Genomic DNA, 20,483 nt, shown 5'->3' with positions numbered 1-20,483 from the left:
GCAGACCATGCCATAAAACTGGAGCTCTATAGGAGAAAGCCCTGCCTCCAGCTTTTGCCTAGAAACTCTAGGGACAGAATAGCGTACGTGTAGGTATGTACGGCAGGACCAAATCGGAAAGATAGGTAGGAGCAAGCCCATGTAATGCTTTGTAGGTTAGCAGTAAAACCTTGAAATCAGCCCTTGCCTTAACAGGAAGCCGGTGTAGAGAGGCTAGCACTGGAGTAATATGATCAAATATTTGGGTTATTTTCAAGATTCTACCAGCTGTGTTTAGCACTAACTGAAGTTTATTTAGTGCTTTATCCGGGTAGCCAGAAATAGAGCATTGCAGTGATCTAGAAGTGACAAAAGCATGGATAATATTTCTGCATCGTTTTTGGACAGAAAATTTCAGATTTTTGCAATGTTACGAAGATGGAAAAAAGCTGTCCTTGAAATATTCTTGATTATGTTCGTCAAAAGAGAGATCAGGATCCAGAGTAACGCCGAGGTCCTTCAGTTTTATTTGAGATGACTGTACAACCATCAAGATTAATTGTCAGTTCCTACAGAAAATCTCTTTGTTTCTTGGGACCTAAAACTAGCATCTCTCCGCCATCCACTTCCTTATGTTAGAAACTCGGTCATCCGGGGAGGGCAATTTTGGGGCTTCACCATGTTTCATTGAAATGTACAGCTGCGTATCGTCCACATAGCAGTGAAAGTTAACCTTATGCTTCCTGAATGACATCACCAAGAGATAAAATATATAGTGAAAACAATAGTGGTCCTAAAACGGAACCTTGAGGAACACCGACATTTACAGTTGATTTGTCAGAGGACAAACCATCCACAGAGACAAACTGATATGTTTCCGACAGATAAGATCTAAACCAGGGCAGAATTTGTCCGTGTAGACCAATTTGGGTTTGCAATCTCTCCAAAAGAATGTGGTGATCGATGGTATCGAAAGAAGCACTAAGGTCTAGGAGCACGAGGACAGATGCATAGCCTTGGTCTAACACCATTTAAAGGTTATTTACTACCTTTACGAGTTCAGTCTTAGTGCTATGACATGGTCTGAAACGAGACTGAAGCATTTCATAAAGCTGCGCAACAGCTTTTTCAAAAATGTTTGAGAGGAATGGGAGATTCGATATAGGCTGATAGTTTTTTACATGTTCTCGGTCAAGGTTTGGCTTTTTCAAGAGAGACTTTATTACTGCCTCTTTTTAGTGAATTTGGTACACATTCGGTGGATAGGAGGCCGTTTATTATTTTCAACATAGGAGGGCCAAGCACAGGAAGCAGCTCTTTCAGTAGTTTAGTTGGAATAGGATCCAGTATGCAGCTTGAAGATTTAGAGGCCAAGACTATTTTCATCAATGTGTCAAGAGATATAGTATTAAAAAGCTTGAGTGTCTCCCTTGATCCTAGCTCCTAGCAGTGTTGTGCAGACTCAGGACAACTGAGCTTTGGAGAAATACGCAGATTTAAAGAGGAGTCCGTAATTTTCTTTTTAATGATCATGATCTTTTCGTCAAAGAAGTTCATGAATTTATCACTGCTGAAGTGAAAGCCATCCTCTCTTGGGGAATGCTGCTTTTTAGTTAGCTTTGCGACAGTATCAAAAATAAATTCAGGATTGTTCTTATTTTCCTCAATTAAGTTGTAAGAATAGGATGATCAAGCAGCAGTGAGGGCTCTTCGATACTGCACGGTACTGTCTTTCCAAGCTACTCGGAAGACTTCCAGTTTGGTTTAGCACCATTTCTGTTCCCATTCTCTGGAAGCTTGCTTCAGAGCTCGGGTATTTTCTGTGTACCAGGGAGCTAGTTTCTTATGACAAATGTTTATTGTTTTTAGGGGTGCGACTGCATCTAGGGTATTACGCAAGGTTACATTTAGTTCCTCAGTTAGGTGGTTAACTGATTTTTGTACTCTGACGTCCTTGGGTAGGTGGAGGGAGTCTGGAAGGGCATCTAGGAATCTTTGGGTTGTCTGAGAATTTATAGCACGGCGTTTGATGACCAGGAATGTTCTCTTGATAAAAGTGTGTGAATTTGAAAATGTACCTGGTCCTGTTAAGCATTCAAAAGGTCATGAATACATTTGAGTGTCAGGGAAAATGTATGGAGTAAGAAATACATTATTAACAACAGGAATAAAGTAAAAGTAGTCAAAAATGTAAAGTACTTAAGTAGTTATTTTTAAAGTATTTTTACTTAAGTACTTCACACCACTGAACCTACATCAGTAAAGAACAAATTCTTATTTATAATGACGACCTACCCCGGCCAAACCCTTCCCTAACCCGGACGACGCTGGGCCAATTATGCACCGCTATATGGGACTCCTGATCACGGATGGTTTTGATACACCCCGGGATCGAACCCAGGTCTGTAGTGACACCTCTAGCACTGTGATGTAGTACATTAGGCCGCTGCACCACTCGGGATCCCAAAAGACATAGACTGACCAGGTGAGTCCAGGTGAAATCTATGATCCATTATTGATGTCACTTATTAAATCAGGGGAGAGGACAGGTTAAATAGGTATTTTTATGCCTTCCGACACCTTGTAGAGTCAACATGGGCCCAGCATCCCTGTGGAACGCTTCCGACACCTTGTAGCGTCAACATGGGCCCAGCATCCCTGTGGGACGCTTTCAACACCTTGTGGAGTCAACATGGGCCCAGCATCCCTGTGGGAACACTTTCGACACCTTGTAGAGTCAACATGGGCCCAGCATCCCTGTGGGACGCTTTCAACACCTTGTAGAGTCAACATGGGCCCAGCATCCCTGTGGGAACGCTTCCGACACCTTGTGGAGTCAACATGGGCCCAGCATCCCTGTGGAACGCTTTCAACACCTTGTAGAGTCAACATGGGCCCAGCATCCCTGTGGAACGCTTTCAACACCTTGTGGAGTCAACATGGGCCCAGCATCCCTGTGGAACGCTTTCAACACCTTGTAGAGTCAACATGGGCCCAGCATCCCTGTGGAACGCTTTCAACACCTTGTGGAGTCAACATGGGCCCAGCATCCCTGTGGAACGCTTTCAACACCTTGTGGAGTCAACATGGGCCCAGCATCCCTGTGGGAACGCTTTCGACACCTTGTAGAGTCAACATGGGCCCAGCATCCCTGTGGGACGCTTTCAACACCTTGTAGAGTCAACATGGGCCCAGCATCCCTGTGGAACGCTTTCAACACCTTGTGGAGTCAACATGGGCCCAGCATCCCTGTGGAACGCTTTCAACACCTTGTGGAGTCAACATGGGCCCAGCATCCCTGTGGAACGCTTTCAACACCTTGTAGAGTCAACATGGGCCCAGCATCCCTGTGGAATGCTTTCAACACCTTGTGGAGTCAACATGGGCCCAGCATCCCTGTGGAACGCTTTCAACACCTTGTGGAGTCAACATGGGCCCAGCATCCCTGTCGGAACGCTTTCAACACCTTGTAGAGTCAACATGGGCCCAGCATCCCTGTGGGAACGCTTTCAACACCTTGTAGAGTCAACATGGGCCCAGCATCCCTGTGGGAACGATTCCGACACCTTGTAGAGTCAACATGAGCCAGCATCCCTGTGGAACGCTTTCAACACCTTGTGGAGTCAACATGGGCCCAGCATCCCTGTGGGAACGATTCCGACACCTTGTAGAGTCAACATGAGCCAGCATCCCTGTAGGAACGCTTTCGACACCTTGTAGAGTCCATGTCCTGATGAATTGAGGCTGTTCTGGGGGCAAAAAGGATGGGGGACTGCGGGTGGTGCAACTCAATATTAGTAACGTGTTCTTAAAGTTTTCTACATAATGAATTTTTAAAAAATGAGAGAGAGATTTACTTCAGAACACATGACTGATGAACGTCACTTTTCTTTTGTTTTTTGTAACGTTGAACCTTCTCTGTGTCTCATCTCAGAAGAATCAAGTCATCTAAAACAAGAGTATATTGACATTTATAGAGCCAGAGTTCAGATCCCCCCCCCCCCTCCTCCCAGACAGGACGGAAAGACTCCGATCTAATCACACTTAGAAAGAGACAAAGTGGCAGGACTGGGCTCTTTAACCATGCCCTTTGTTTGTTGTCGGGAAATTCTCTTTTCTAATCTCCTCAGCCCTCTGAAGGCTTGCCAAGTCAGCGCCGAGTAAAGCCCTGATTTCTTATTTTATCGGCGGACAACCAAATCGATCAGTATCTCCCCCTGCACCTGCTCCTCTCCCCTGCGCTCCCCGGGGCTTTGTTTGGGTTTTATTTAAGGCTAGGACGGGCCCTGAATCAGTTACCCAACCAAGATGGGGCTCCTAAGTTACCCCCAACCAGCAGCAGCAGGCTGTCTATACTCATTGAGAGCTCCTGAGTCCTCCTGTGGTTGGCGGTTGCAGAAAAGATAAACTGCATATATAATATGTACTACACTCTTTCATTTTTATATTTGTTTGCCTCCTGGGCCCCCTACGGCTTCAGCCCCTGGAAGCCCCTGCACGTGCTGAGCGAATTAGTGCTTTTGAGGTCAGTTCGATTTCAGTTTTTCAATATATATATATATATTTTAAGTACAATACATGAAATGCGCTATGCATTATGTGGGTTGAATGCTGTAACAACACAGAATAAAACAATGCATAAAAGTCCCATGATGGTAGTGACTGTAATAAAAGTCCCCATGATGGTAGTGACTGTAATAAAAGTCCCCATGATGGTAGTGATTGTAATAAAAGTCCCCATGATGGTAGTGACTGTAATAAAAGTCCCCATGATGGTAGTGACTGTAATAAAAGTCCCCATGATGGTAGTGACTGTAATAAAAGTCCCCATGATGGTAGTGACTGTAATAAAAGTCCCCATGATGGTAGTGACTGTAATAAAAGTCCCCATGATGGTAGTGACTGTAATAAAAGTCCCCATGATGGTAGCGACTGTAATAAAAGTCCCCATGATGGTAGTCCCCATGATGGTAGCGACTGTAATAAAAGTCCCCATGATGGTAGTGACTGTAATAAAAGTCCCCATGATGGTAGTGACTGTAATAAAAGTCCCCATGATGGTAGTGACTGTAATAAAAGTCCCCATGATGGTAGTGACTGTAATAAAAGTCCCCATGATGGTAGTGACTGTAATAAAAGTCCCCATGATGGTAGTGACTGTAATAAAAGTCCCCATGATGGTAGTGACTGTAATAAAAGTCCCCATGATGGTAGTGACTGTAATAAAAGTCCCCATGATGGTAGTGACTGTAATAAAAGTCCCCATGATGGTAGTGACTGTAATAAAAGTCCCCATGATGCTAGTGACTGTAATAAAAGTCCCCATGATGCTAGTGACTGTAATAAAAGTCCCCATGATGCTAGTGACTGTAATAAAAGTCCCCATGATGCTAGTGACTGTAATAAAAGTCCCCATGATGCTAGTGACTGTAATAAAAGTCCCCATGATGCTAGTGACTGTAATAAAAGTCCCCATGATGCTAGTGACTGTAATAAAAGTCCCATGATGCTAGTGACTGTAATAAAAGTCCCCATGATGGTAGTGACTGTAATAAAAGTCCCCATGATGGTAGTGACTGTAATAAAAGTCCCCATGATGGTAGTGACTGTACATTACTGCTTATCACTTCTTAACCCTCATTAATTCACATTAATTTACTTTAATAAAATATTTCAGTTGTTTTGTATGATTACTTTAATTTAGTCCAAGCCATCTCATCTCGATAGACCTGTCTGTTGTCTGACAAAATCACTATTTTAGTAGTTCTTCAAAGTAAATAAGACATACTGCTAAGACTGCTGAATACCAACTATCAATCACTGAGATCATGTATTTTCAGGTAGAGATACCTGGCGAAGCAACTGCTCTCTATCCCTCTCGAAAAAATGCATTCATCGTCTCTGCCCGACCTACCTCCGTCTGCCCCACACTAACCTAACAGGCCCCGACCTACCTCCGTCTGCCCCACACTAACCTAACATAACAGGCCCCGACCTACCTCCGTCTGCCCCACACTAACCTAACATAACAGGCCCCGACCTACCTCCGTCTGCCCCACACTAACCTAACATAACAGGCCCCGACCTACCTCCGTCTGCCCCACACTAACCTAACATAACAGGCCCCGACCTACCTCCGTCTGCCCCACACTAACCTAACATAACAGGCCCCGACCTACCTCCGTCTGCCCCACACTAACCTAACATAGCAGGCGTTAAAGAAACACACAGACCGGACAAGTAGGCGTGCAATATGGATTATGGTCATTGTAGTTCATTAATGACCACATTTTCTGCGCTGAACTATGTAGAAATATTGGCCTTTTGGAAACTACAACTCTAGCTACTACATCGCACAGTTGGGGCTTGATCTGATTTACCTCTAGAGAAACTGCACAATGTGTGCATTGAGTCCCCAAAAAAGTAAATAAATCAATTCTAATTATTCAAACGACCTTGGTCAATTTAGTTGTTTAAAAACTCTACCAGGCTATTTCAGAGAGGGAATGGAGCTTCAGGTTGGACAGGATCTCCTCAATGTCTCACAAGAGAGAGAGAGGGGAAGGGCAAGTGTTGAAAATGATCAGGATCTTCAGGATGTTTCCTTGAGATTTCATGCCCTATTTACCCCACGATCCAAAAACTCGCTCTTTACACCACAAGCAGGGGAATTCCCCACAGGATCAAGATGAAAGAAACTGTTTTCAGGGATTATTTGGTTGTTTCTTTAAAGGACTTTTTTTTTCCAGCAGAGCAGAACAGCATTTTCAATGAGATGTCCCTCCTTTTTATTTAGTATACAAAGTGCCTGTGTTTTTATTTTGTTTATCTGAAAGTTGCTGAATAAATTAGTCCCAATCAACTATTGATCAAGGCTCACAGGACATGGAAATAACACCAGGCTCCCATCACAATTTATTAGTCTGCATTCATGGATTTGTCAAGATGGTCACAAACATCTTTTACTGCTCGCAAGCTCTTTGATGAGGTAACTAAAGCATTTGAAAGCCCAAGGCTAAACATTTTTTTTTAACTGTGTCAACAAGTACTCGTCTCAACAAGTGAATAGAGCGAGGTATATATTGTATGCTGTTTTGACATTATGATAGTCCCTGTATGCTGTTTTGACATTATGATAGTCCCTGTATGCTGTTTTGACATTATGATAGTCCCTGTATGCTGTTTTGACATGATAGTCCCTGTATGCTGTTTTGACATTATGATAGTCCCTGTATACTGTTTTGGCATTATGATAGTCCCTGTATACTGTTCTGACATTATGATAGTCCCTGTATGCTGTTTTGGCATTATGATAGTCCCTGTATGCTGTTTTGGCATTATGATAGTCCCTGTATGCTGTTCTGACATTATGATAGTCCCTGTATACTGTTTTGGCATTATGATAGTCCCTGTATGCTGTTTTGGCATTATGATAGTCCCTTTATGCTGTTGTGGCATTATGATAGTCCCTTTATGCTGTTTTGGCATTATGATGGTCCCTGTATGCTGTTTTGACATTATGATAGTCCCTGTATACTGTTTTGGCATTATGATAGTCCCTGTATACTGTTTTGGCATTATGATAGTCCCTGTATGCTGTTCTGGCATTATGATAGTCCCTGTATACTGTTTTGGCATTATGATAGTCCCTGTATGCTGTTCTGGCATTATGATAGTCCCTGTATACTGTTTTGGCATTATGATAGTCCCTGTATGCTGTTTTGGCATTATGATAGTCCCTTTATGCTGTTGTGGCATTATGATAGTCCCTTTATGCTGTTTTGGCATTATGATAGTCCCTTTATGCTGTTTTGGCATTATGATAGTCCCTTTATGCTGTTGTGGCATTATGATAGTCCCTTTATGCTGTTTTGGCATTATGATAGTCCCTGTATGCTGTTTTGGCATTATGATAGTCCCTGTATGCTGTTTTGGCATTATGATAGTCCCTTTATGCTGTTTTGGCATTATGATAGTCCCTTTATGCTGTTTTGGCATTATGATAGTCCCTTTATGCTGTTTTGGCATTATGATAGTCCCTGTATGCTGTTTTGGCATTATGATAGTCCCTGTATGCTGTTTTGGCATTATGATGGTCCCTGTATGCTGTTTTGGCATTATGATGGTCCCTGTATGCTGTTTTGGCATTATGATAGTCCCTGTATGCTGTTTTGGCATTATGATAGTCCCTGTATGCTGTTTTAGCATTATGATAGTCCCTGTATACTGTTCTGGCATTATGATGGTCCCTGTATGCTGTTTTGGCATTATGATAGTCCCTGTATACTGTTTTGGCATTATGATGGTCCCTGTATGCTGTTTTGGCATTATGATAGTCCCTTTATGCTGTTGTGGCATTATGATAGTCCCTGTATTGTCTTTTGACCGTGTGATAGTCCCTGTATTGTCTTTTGACTGTGTGATAGTCCCTGTATTGTCTTTTGACCGTGTGATAGTCCCTGTATTGTCTTTTGACCGTGTGATAGTCCCTGTATTGTCTTTTGACCGTACGATAGTCCCTGTATTGTCTTTTGACCGTGTGATAGTCCCTGTATTGTCTTTTGACCGTGTGATAGTCCCTGTATTGTCTTTTGACCGTGTGATAGTCCCTGTATTGTCTTTTGACCCTGTGATAGTCCCTGTATTGTCTTTTGACCGTACGATAGTCCCTGTATTGTCTTTTGACCGTGCGATAGTCCCTGTATTGTCTTTTGACCGTGTGATAGTCCCTGTATTGTCTTTTGACCGTGTGATAGTCCCTGTATTGTCTTTTGACCGTGTGATAGTCCCTGTATTGTCTTTTGACCGTGTGATAGTCCCTGTATTGTCTTTTGACCGTGTGATAGTCCCTGTATTGTCTTTTGACCGTGTGATAGTCCCTGTATTGTCTTTTGACCGTGTGATAGTCCCTGTATTGTCTTTTGACCGTGTGATAGTCCCTGTATTGTCTTTTGACCGTGTGATAGTCCCTGTATTGTCTTTTGACCGTACGGTAGTCCCTGTATTGTCTTTTGACCGTGTGATAGTCCCTGTATTGTCTTTTGACCGTGCGATAGTCCCTGTTGTCTTTTGACCGTACGATAGTCCCTGTTGTCTTTTGACCGTACGATAGTCCCTTAAACTATCGGTTTACCCCATGCTGTGCATTATTCCGGGGTGGTATCGTAGCCTAGTGGTTAGAGCGTTGGACTTGTAACCAGAAGGTTGCGAGTTCAAACCCCCGAGCTGACAAGGTACAAATCTGTTGTTCTGCCCCTGAACAGGCAGTTAACCCACTGTTCCCAGGCCGCCATTGAAAATAAGAATACGTTCTTAACTGACTTGCCTGGTTAAATAAAGGTCCAATTTAAAAAAATATAAAAAAAATTGGGGAAATCCTTTACATGCTGTAGTCAAAGCCCAGGATGAATATGTTCTTCTTCCTATGTAAGCAGGACAAAAACAATACAACCTATCAGATGGATAAATTACCAAAGATAACCTTGCTCTATAAAAACAAATATTTATATACATGTTGCTGTATACATCAACAGATTATGTTTCCATTATACTGTTTTTCTCCATGCCGATATGATTATATTTTTCAAAAATAATGTTCAGATGCTTTTTAAAACCCCTTTGTGTTTTTTCCGCTATGCCCATATCTACTGTACTTACAGTATATTTGTGACCAGACATGCCTTCTCGCTCTCTCTCTCTCTTGTCCCTGGTGTGACATCACTCAAGCTGTCCATAATGGCCACAGTGGGAACTCTTACATCCCAGCAGGAGCCACATTGCATGTGCTACAATCAATGACATCGTCCAGCATCGACCAGACCTCCTAGGGAGTGCCATAGAAGGAAATGATCTCAGTTCCACCTCAACTCTCTGAGCCATTCAGGGTAAGGGAATAATAACGACATGAAATAGGGGCCCAGGGTCAAAGGTGACTATATAAATCAAAGCCCTGTTCTAATGTGTCCGTCCTTGTTTCCTTGATGTGAGCACACAATGCATATTCAGTGTATATACAGGAACATATTCAGACCACTTCCCTTTTTCCTCATTTTTGTTACATTACATTATTCTAAAATGGATTAAATTAATTCATACATTTTTCCTTCTCAATCTACACACAATACCCCACAATGAAAATGCACAAATTGCAAATGCATTAACGAAAAATAAAGATAATACCTTATTTACATAAATATTCCGACCTTTTACTATGAGACTCGAAATTGATCTAAGGTGCAGACTGTTTCCATTGATTTATCCTTGAGATGTTTGTACAACTTGATTGGAGTCCACCTGTGGTAAATTGAATTGATTGGACATGATTTGGAAAGGTACACACCTGTCTACCTGACAGTGTATGTCAGAGAAGCAGAAAAAACAAGCCACGTGGTCGAAGGAATTCTCCAAAAAGCTCAGAGACAGGATTGTGACGAGGCATAGATCCGGGAAAGGGTACCAAAAAATGTCTGCATCATTGAAGGTCCCCAAGAACACAGTGGCCTCAATCATTCTTATATGGAAGAAGTTTGGAACCACCAATACTCTTTCTAGAGCTGGCCGCCTGGCCAAACTGAGCAATCGGTGGAGAAGGGCCTTGGTCAGGGAGGTGACCAAGAATCTGATGGTCTCTTTGACAGAGCTCCAGAGTTCCTCTGTGGAGATGGGAAAACCTACCAGGTGGATAACCATCTCTACAGCACTCCACCAATCAGGCCTTTTATGATAGTGTTCAGACTGAATGAAGCCACTCCTCAGTAAAAGCCACATGACAGCCTGCTTGGAGTTTGCCAAAAGGCACCTAAAGGACTCTCAGAACATGAGAAACAAGATTCTCTGGTCTGATGATACCAAAATTGAATCATTGGCCTGAATGCCAAGTGTCACGTCTGGATGAAACCTGGCACCATCCCTTCGGTGAAGCATGGTGGTGGCAGCCTCTTGATGTGGGGATGTTTTTCAGCGGCAGGGACTGGGGGACTGGTCAGGATCGAGGGAAAGATGAACAGAGGAAAGTACAGAGAGCTCCTTGATGAAAACATGCTCCAGAGTGCTCAGGATCTCAGACTGAGGCAAAGATGCAACTTCCAAAAGGACAATGACCCTAAGCACACAGACAAGGCATGGCTTCGGGACAAGTGTCTGAATGTACTTGAGTGGCCTAGCTAGAGCCCCGACATGACCCCCGATCTAACATCTCTGGAGAGACCTGAAAATAGCTGTGCAGCGACGCGCCCTCATCCAACCTGACAGAGCTTGAGAGGATCTGCAGAGAAGCAAATGGGAGAAAATCCCCAAATACAGGTGTGTCAAGCTTGTAGCGTCATACTCAAGAATACTCGAGGCTGTAGTCGCTGCCAAAGGTGCTTCAACAAAGTACTGAGTAAAGGGTCTGAATACTTATGGAAATGTGATATTTCACATTTGCTAACATTTCTAAAACCCTGTTTTTGCTTTGACATTATGGGTCATTGTATGTAGGTTGATGAGGGGGAGAAAAAAAAAACAATTTCATCAATTTTAGAATGAGGCTGTAATGTAAAAAAAAATGTGGGAAAAGGTCAAGGGGTCTAAATACTTTCCAAAAGCACTGTGATTGGACACCTGAAAGTAAGGTCATTCTCCCTTTACATTAATCAATCCAAAATAAAATGTGATCTGTGATCACTTCCAAGGAAGGATGCATTTCAAACAGGCCGCAAGTCATGTTTCCTTGAGTGCTGGGGCTTCCGTGAAGATGGTGATGAACATCAGGTTGAAGTTGAAATACATCTGGCATCGGTTCTCACTTCATCACAACCACATTTTCTAAATCTAAACTGAATAAAAAAAAGAACCATTTGAATGTACTTGTATTTTGTCCTTCACAATGAAACGGGACTGTGGATCTGTCTCGGTCCGTTCATTTGTACCGTTAGTCACACTCAGGGGGCGCCGCCGGGGATTGTGGGCACTATGAAAAGATATCACATTGGGCCCCACCACCACAGGCCACACCAACCTTGCGAAATTGCTGGAACCACACACCTTCAGAACCCAATCGACCCATTCGAAGCTTTAAATAACTCCTACCTTTTGCAGGCTTGCAGCTCATCTTGTATGTCAATATTTAATGTACGATATTTACTGACAGTGAGCTGTGAAAGTATAACCCTGTGCAGACATGCATGCAACATTCTGTGGAATTCACTATCTGATGGAAGACTGATACCCTCTATAAGAAATGTGCCTAAGGCCATCTTTATAGTGTAAATGTCATTTTAATGGTAAAATTATTGAATGGGAAATTCTCTTAACATTAATGAATAACTTAAAATAAATATCACTTTAAATATACCTTAACTCCTCTTCAATAACAATAATAACAATATCATCTATAGAACGATATAACAAACAAAATAATAAAATCAGCAGCAGATTTTTTTTGAACTAAGTATACATAGCAACGAGACAATAATCAGCTGTAAAAGTGGAAATGAAAAGGCCTGATGGTGGCGCTAGAGGAAAGGTCAAGAGGTCACCAAATCAACAGGTTTCTTCCCCTTGCGGCGGTCTTGATTGCGCACAGCAAATTTTTATGGCAATCCAGCCATTATCTTGTTCTCAGCCTGTGGGCATTATGTGTGTAGTGATCCAATATCCATAGCCATGCCATTAAACAGTTATCACTGGCCCTCGCTCAACCTTACTCACCAAGAGCCCAGCGCCGAGCCTTCTTACTAGCAAAGTCACTGATCAAGTCTTTGAAGTCCAGCTTTCTAGCTAACTGACGTTCAATGGACAGCATGGCAAGACTGCAAAGCCTGTCCTGGGACATAGTGGACCTCAAATAGTTGTTTATCAGTTTTATCTTACTGAAAGCTCCCTCGCCACAAGCAACAGTCACAGGCAGTGTGCAAAATATACCTAAAGCAATGTACACTTCTCCCAAAATTCTTTGCAGCTGCATCTTACAAATTGCATTCAGGAGACCAAGAGGGGACAAGTGAGGCGGGGGAAGTGGCAGCATATACAGGTTGGTTGGCACACAGAAGGGACTTTATCCTCACTAATCTGCCCAACTTTCGGAACGGCAGGAAATTATTCTCCAATTTATTTATTTTTTTTGCAGTGGTGTGGAACCTAGTGTTCAAGTCACTTATGATGTTGTCCATAGCAGTAAAGAACACTGTGTTCCAAAACACCGTTGCTGCACTGTCCTGAGCCGTCTCCTCTTGAGAGGTCTCATCATGGAATCTCTTCCCTTTCCTCTGGCGACTGTGTTCCTTGATAAATTGAGGTGCAACATCCATTTGCGTGGCAATCAGTGTTGCCTCAGACAGGAGAGACTCTCATCCATCTCTAAGAGCCTGCATCTCTCTTCCTTTTAAGGCTCCGATATTGGCTGCCTCTGTGTCAAGTGAGATTTTTCCTGACTGGAGAATCACATTCTTGTCCTCAATGCATTGCAGTACCTGCAATTATGCCAACTGATGTGTCATTCAACACAATGCTGCTCAGCTCCTTCTTCAGTTGGGAGTAGGGCTGGGTCAGGGGTATGGGGATGGGGAGACAGGGCTGGTTCAGGGGGATGGGGAAGGGGAGACGGGGCTGGTTCAAGGGTATGGGGATGGGGAGACAGGGCTGGTTCAAGGGGATGGGGAAGGGGAGACAGGGCTGGTTCAAGGGTATGGGGATGGGGAGACAGGGCTGGTTCAGGGGATGGGGAATGGGGAGACGGGGCTGGTTCAAGGGTATGGGGATGGGGAGACAGGGCTGGTTCAAGGGTATGGGGATGGGGAGACGGGGCTGGTTCAAGGGGATGGGGAGACAGGGCTGGTTCAAGGGGATGGGGAGACAGGGCTGGTTCAAGGGGATGGGGAGACAGGGCTGGTTCAAGGGGATGGGGAGACAGGGCTGGTTCAAGGGGATGGGGAGACAGGGCTGGTTCAAGGGGATGGGGAGACAGGGCTGGTTCAAGGGGATGGGGAGACAGGGCTGGTTCAAGGGGATGGGGAGACAGGGCTGGTTCAAGGGGATGGGGAGACAGGGCTGGTTCAAGGGGATGGGGAGACAGGGCTGGTTCAAGGGGATGGGTTGACAGGGCTGGTTCAAGTGGATGGGGAGACAGGGCTGGTTCAAGGGGATGGGGATGGGGATGGGGAGACAGGACTGGTTCGGGGCGATGGGGAGACAGGGCTGGTTCAAGGGTATGGGGGTGGGGAAGGGGAGACAGTGCTGGTTCAAGGGTATGGGGATGGGGAGACGGGGCTGGTTTGGGGGAATGGGGAGACGGGGCTGGTTTGGGGGAATGGGGAGACGGGGCTGGTTTGGGGGATGGGGATGGGGAGACGGGGCTGGTTTGGGGGAATGGGGATGGGGAGACGGGGCTGGTTTGGGGGAATGGGGAGACTGGGCTGGTTTGGGGGAATGGGGAGACGGGGCTGGTTTGGGGGAATGGGGAGACAGCGCTGGTTTGGGGGAATGGGGAGACAGCGCTGGTTCGGGGGGATGGGGATGGGGAGACAGGGCTGGTCCAGGGGTATGTCATCGTTTCTTTTCTCTCTCCTGTCTTTCCTTTTTGTTTTTTTGGGAGCCAGATTCTTCTGTAGGAAGCTGAGACATGATGACCCACCGGCACTCCTCACTTGCAATTCACTGCTAGCGAGTACCACTTGCGTCTGGTTTGGGGGGCAGGACCAAACCGTTTCATGTAAATAGAGGGGAGTTGGGCAATGCAAAGACTCTCTGGATGTTAACTGTTTTGCCAAAAACAAGAACATAAAAAGAAACCGTTAGTTTTATTAGGCACCCCTAACCCCCATTAGGTACATAAAAATGTACCTAATGTTGTAATCATTTGATAGAATCGTCCTAAAGGCGATAACCCTAAGGTTATAGCCTCCCCACCCCCCCCCCACCCGGCACCCCTAACACCCCCCCTCCCCCATACGGCATCCCTGGTCACATGCAATATCTCAGAGAGGACTGGGACAAATTTCACGAAACTTGGGTGAATGGCCCAATGCAAGAGCTATGGTAATTAACAGAAATGTGTCAGTAACACAATATCTCAATTGGCCCAAGTGGGAGAGGGGATACGCTGTTTCATTCATGGGAGACAATATGTTTACTATTGTCATTTGATTTTGATTTACTGTTCGTTAAGTTAATCAAATATTCTCAGAGGTCACCCATCAAAATCTATTACAGTGGGAAACCTTCTCACAGCTTACCTTTTTCAAATCTCAATTTGACGGAAATGTAAGATGTCTAATTTCAATTTCCCTCTGGTCTGTCTCTCCCTGTGTATAACACCCATCGTGATTATTGCCTATAAGGTAGCCAAGTAACAGGCTCTTTTTTTAAAAGCAGTCTTTAACAATAATTATGCTCATTATCTCCTTCAGCCTTCTCAGGGAAGGACTCTGACATATTTCACTCTGGTCTCAGTGGGGTACATTGTAATCACCTGAATGCAACACGGGAGCCATTGGCGCTGAAGGGTCTCGGATACAGAGCATGCTAATGTCTCAAAAGAACCACTATTGATATTGTACCTCTTCTGCGCGAATCTATCGGAGACTGGGGGAACGAAAAGGATCCATAAAAGGATGAAAATGCTAATATAGGTACCATTGACTTGCAGTGGATTTGTGACACAAATGCTGAAAGGTTAGCATTTGAAACAGTGTACTGGTAAACAAAACCAAAGCATGGGTTGTTTTCATACCTGGTCTATAAATGGCTTACAGGGTAAGAAAACCAATATGTATTTTTATTTGGGTTAACTGTTAACTTAGGGTTAACTTAAGACTACCCACAAACACCCTGTGTGACCCTGATTTAGCCCCGCAGCAGTTTAATCCAGTTTTTAGATGCTAACTGTGTGACCCCCCCCCAAATAAAAATCTAACAGACTCCATGTTGTGTTTTCGCTTTGCATTTCACACAAGCATTTCGCTACACCCACTAAATATGTGTACAGTATGTGACCAATAAAAGTTAATTTTGACCTATTTGTCCGAGCTAATCAGCCTCACAGTATGGGCGCCATGCTGACAGAGACAGGAAGTATAACGGAGCATGTGACTGATCTGAAGAGGGGGTGTAGCATCCAATTGGAGAACTGCTCTGTGATGTAAGGGTTGCCAATTTAATGATAACCGTCTACAGTCTATGGATATCTTCCAACGTGGGACACTTGCTGCTTAACAGGTACAGTTAACTCAAACACTACTCCAATGTTATTCAGAGGGGATGTTAGTTATCATAACTGTACCTACGTAGTGCATTCAGAAAGTATTCAGACCTCTTTTTCACATTTTGTTAAATTACAGCCTTATTATAAATTGATTTAAAATGTTTTTTCCCCCTCAATCTACACACAATACCCCATAATGACATCACAATACCCCATAATTACATCACAATACCCCATAATGACACAGCAGAAACCAGGTTTTTAGACATTTTTGCAAATAAAATAAATAGACTATCGCATTTACATAAGTATTCAGACCCTTTACTCAGTACTTTTGTTGAAGCACCTTTAGGCAGCGATTACAACCTTAAGTCTTGGATAGGACGCTACAAACTTGGCACACCTGTATTTGGGGAGAGTCTCCCATTCTTATCTGCAAATCCTCAAGCTCTGTTGGGTGTTTTTTATACATTTAAAAATATATATATATTTCACCTTTATTTAACCAGGTAGGACAGTTGAGAACAAGTTCTCGTTTACAACTGCGACCTGGCCAAGATTTTTATTGATTTCACCTTTATTTGTAAAGCAAAGCAGTGCGACAAAAACAACACAGAGTTACACATGGGTTAAACCAAACGTACAGTCAAATACACAATAGAAAAATCTATGTACAGTGACAGGTTGGATGGGGAGCGTGGCTGCACAGTTATTTTCAGGTCTCTCAAGAGATGTTAGATTGGGTTCAAGTCCGGGCACTGGCTGGGCCACTCAAGGACATTCAGAGACTTGTCCCGAAGCATCTTCTGCATTGTCTTGGCTGTGCGCATAGGGTGGTTGTCCTGTTGTAAGCTGAACCTTCGGCCCTGTCTGAGGTCCTGAGCACTCTGGAGCAGGTTTTCGTCAAGGATCTCTCTGTACTTTGCTCTATTCCTCTTTCCCTCAATCTTGAGTAGTCTCCCAGACGTGACGCTTGGCATTCAGGCCAAAGAGTTCAAACTTGGTTCCATCAGACCAGAGAATCTTGTGGTGGCTTCTGTCTGGCCACTTTACCATAAAGGTCTGATTGGTGGAGTGCTGCAGAGATGGGAGAATCTTCCAGAAGGACAACCATCTCCACAGAGGAACTCTGGAGCTCTGTCAGAGTCACCATCAGATTCTTGGTCACCTCCCTGACCAAGGCCCTTCTCCCCCGATTGCTCAGTTTGGCCGGGCGGCCAGCTCTAGGAAGATTCTTGGTGGTTCCAAACATCTTCCACTTAAGAATGATGGAGGCCACTGAGTTCTTGGGGACATTTTTTGGTACCCTTCCCCAGATCTGTGCCTCGACACAATCCTGTCTCAGAGCTCTACGGACAATTCCTTTTACCTCATGGCTTGGTTTTTGCTGTGACATGCACTGTCAACTGTGGGACCTTTATATAAACAGGTGTGTGCCTTTCCAAATCATGTTCAATCAATGGAATTTAACACAAGTGGACTCCAAGTTGTAGAAACATCTCAAAGATGATGGAAACAGGATGAATGGAAACAGGAAACAGGATGGCCCTGAACTAAATTTCTAGTCTCATTTCAAAGTGTCTGAATACTTATGTAAATAAGATATTGCTATTTATTTATTTCTTAATACATTTGCAAACATTTCTAAAACTGTTTTTCGCTTTGTTTTAATGGGGTATTGTGTGTAGATTGATGAGGATTTTTTATTTTATTTTTCATCCATTTTAGAATAAGACTAAGGCAACAAAATGTGGAAAAAGTCCAGGGGTCTGAATACTTTCCGAATGCACTGCACATTTGAGTCATTTAGCAGACGCTCTTATCCAGCGCGACTTAAGGGAGCTATTAAAGGGTGAAGTGCCTGGCTCAAGGACACATCAACATGTTTTTTTTTTTCTTCACCAAGTCTGCTTGGGGATTCGAACCAGTGACCAATGCTCTTAAATGCTAGGCTACCTAACATCCATATTTATATACTTGTGGGGTTAACCTTTTTGAGTGTAATCAGAGAGGGTCATGGGTAAAAACAGTTGGGTGGATACCTTGATTTGACTCCTCCAATGATGAGCAGTTGGGTGGATACCTTGATTTGACTCCTTCAATGATGAGCAGTTGGGTGGATACCTTGATTTGACTCCTCCAATGATGAGCAGTTGGGTGGATACCTTGATTTTGACTCCTCCAATGATGAGCAGTTGGGTGGACACCTTGATTTGATAGGTTACCACTCTATCACTTTCTGAAATATAGCTAACTTGTGATTATTTCAAGGAAGGAGGGAAGCATTTTGAAAAACAATTGCCGCGGTCAGATTTTCTTTCATCTTCCTATCAGCACTTTTTTTAATGTCCTTTTAAACTATTTGAGAATATAGTCCAATATCAATACTTTTAAAAGTGTTTCCCAACCCTAGTCCTCCAGTACCCCCAACAGTACAAATGATAGATGTAGCCCTGGACACTAGGGCTTGATGATTAGTTGACTAGATGAATCGTGTGTGTGTGTGTGTGTGTGTGTGTGTGTGTGTGTGTGTGTGTGTGTGTGTGTGTGTGTGTGTGTGTGTGTGTGTGCTTGTCCAGGGTTCAAATAAAAATATATGTACTGTTTGGGGTGCTGGAGGACCAGGGTTGGGGAAACACTGCTTTAAAACACTGTTTTCTCCCTTCCATGAACTAATCCCAGATTGAGCACAAATTGATAGGTGTAAACACAACCATGTCCAGCCATGTCACATCAAGAATTTCTTTAAGGAAAGCAGAAAGGAGAAATGTATTCTTAAAAGTATTCGAACGAGGTCATTGTGTAACATAATTCACTGTTATGGCTGTGCCAGTGGAACTTTCTGATGCAATTTGAAATTGTCATTCAGTACAACAAAGCAACGTGCAGCACTTTGACGAATTACCATCAGGTTGCATTACCTAAATAAAACACTGAGTGCTCAAATTAATTCTGATGTAAATGCAGACGAGGCTTATATTATGTAGGCCTGCTTGACGACCATCTTGAGAACATGAAAAATGCACAGGGTGATGCCGATACTCAGATTTATCACTTTAAAATGTGTCAATTGTGCTGTCGGTGCCGTCATTCTTTGCATCTGCACTGTTCTTCAAGTAAATGTGTTTCTGTCAATTGTTAAAGGTTCAATGCAGCCATTTTTATCTCAACATCAAATCTTTTCTGTGTAACATTTAAGTACCTTACTGTGATTTTGTTTATTTTTGACCATTTTAATTTAAAACAAATAGCTTCTTGGCAAAGATCAATTTCTCAAGCAAGAATTTTGCTAGGACTGTCTGTGAGTGGTCTGAGTGGTGAGCACTGAAAACTAGCTGCTATTGGCAGACAGGTTTGGAACTCTCGTTCTTATTGGACTACTAACTAATTTACTGACAGGTGATGTCACCAGGCAGGCCAAAACTCAAACCTTCCAAACAGACTTAAAAATTCCAGATGGTCTTTTCAAGCAGCTCTTACACTAAAAGGGCATTATTATCATTTCCACAGTATTATTCCAACCTCATAGTGTGGAAATGTATATGAAACACAGGTAAATCATGTTTTGGACTGCACTGGGCTTTTACAAGTCGTCTGTGTGGATGAAGTTGTGTGTTTAACTTTTGCAATCACTGGTTTTTGATTGGCATACATTTTAAAGTGAAAACTCTGAGTCATTATCATTCTGTGTTGGAATTGCCCATCACTAAAATACTTGGTAGTCCTATATATTTGGCCTTTCATAGCTGATCTAGGATCATGTTTCACGCCCTTATCCCTGCCTTTAACCATTGCACAGATAAACAACAAAACAGGTCTTGGACCTGTTGTTTGGGGGCAATAACCTATTATAGGTTATGTAGGTTTCCACACACAGTATAGTTATCCATACCATTTTTGATGATGCACAATGTAGGTCTATCCACTATTCAACATGTAGATCTTTTGAAAACGTGACTTCTACTTGTACTGGGGTAATGCTTACGTACACCTTGTTATGAATAACATAGCTAAAACGCTGTGGGGAAAGCAGTAGGCGAAATGTCTACACCCGCTTAGGAAGTACAAAGCGCATAGGAAAACCTCGTGTTCTCTGTCAGAACCGTGGTTCGCTGTCCTTGGTGCTGAAAGCTGTGGGGGGCTGAATGCCGATTTCAGGTTTTCTTCGTGCGGTGTGCATGGAAATACGACAGCAATGCCTCTTATTCTACACACTATTTTGCGTTGGTGCAACATATTGGCTTTTATAATGTGCAGTAAAGATCTGTAGGATATAGCATTTTAATATCGTAGACATATGGCACACGGAGTAGACAAGGCTATA

At 43.4% G+C, this 20,483-nt stretch overlaps 1 protein-coding gene and 1 long non-coding RNA gene across 3 annotated transcripts in view; one reads left to right on the top strand and one right to left on the bottom strand.

Moving 5' to 3' along the window:
- elavl2 (ELAV like neuron-specific RNA binding protein 2) overlaps positions 1 to 20,483 on the top strand; it is an 87,109-nt gene that overhangs the window by 9,168 nt on the left and 57,458 nt on the right. Inside the window, exon 2 of one of the 2 annotated variants that reach the window (XM_052459263.1) lies at positions 9,706 to 9,863. The exons of the other annotated variant lie outside the window; for it this stretch is intronic. The gene's annotated coding sequence lies outside the window, so the exon portion shown is untranslated. The remainder of the gene's footprint in view (positions 1 to 9,705; positions 9,864 to 20,483) is intronic. 2 annotated transcript variants of the gene reach the window in all.
- LOC127906670 (uncharacterized) lies at positions 2,734 to 3,421 on the bottom strand. The gene is made up of 3 exons (XR_008062325.1): positions 3,347 to 3,421; positions 3,003 to 3,297; positions 2,734 to 2,953 (listed from the first exon to the last, which is right to left on the bottom strand). It is a non-coding gene; the product is annotated as an uncharacterized LOC127906670 (long non-coding RNA).

This window comes from Oncorhynchus keta, chromosome 13 (genome assembly GCF_023373465.1).
Source record: "Oncorhynchus keta strain PuntledgeMale-10-30-2019 chromosome 13, Oket_V2, whole genome shotgun sequence".
NCBI lineage: Eukaryota > Metazoa > Chordata > Actinopteri > Salmoniformes > Salmonidae > Oncorhynchus > Oncorhynchus keta.
Note: the sequence above shows the minus strand (reverse complement) of the source record. Positions and strands in the feature narration are given on the sequence as shown.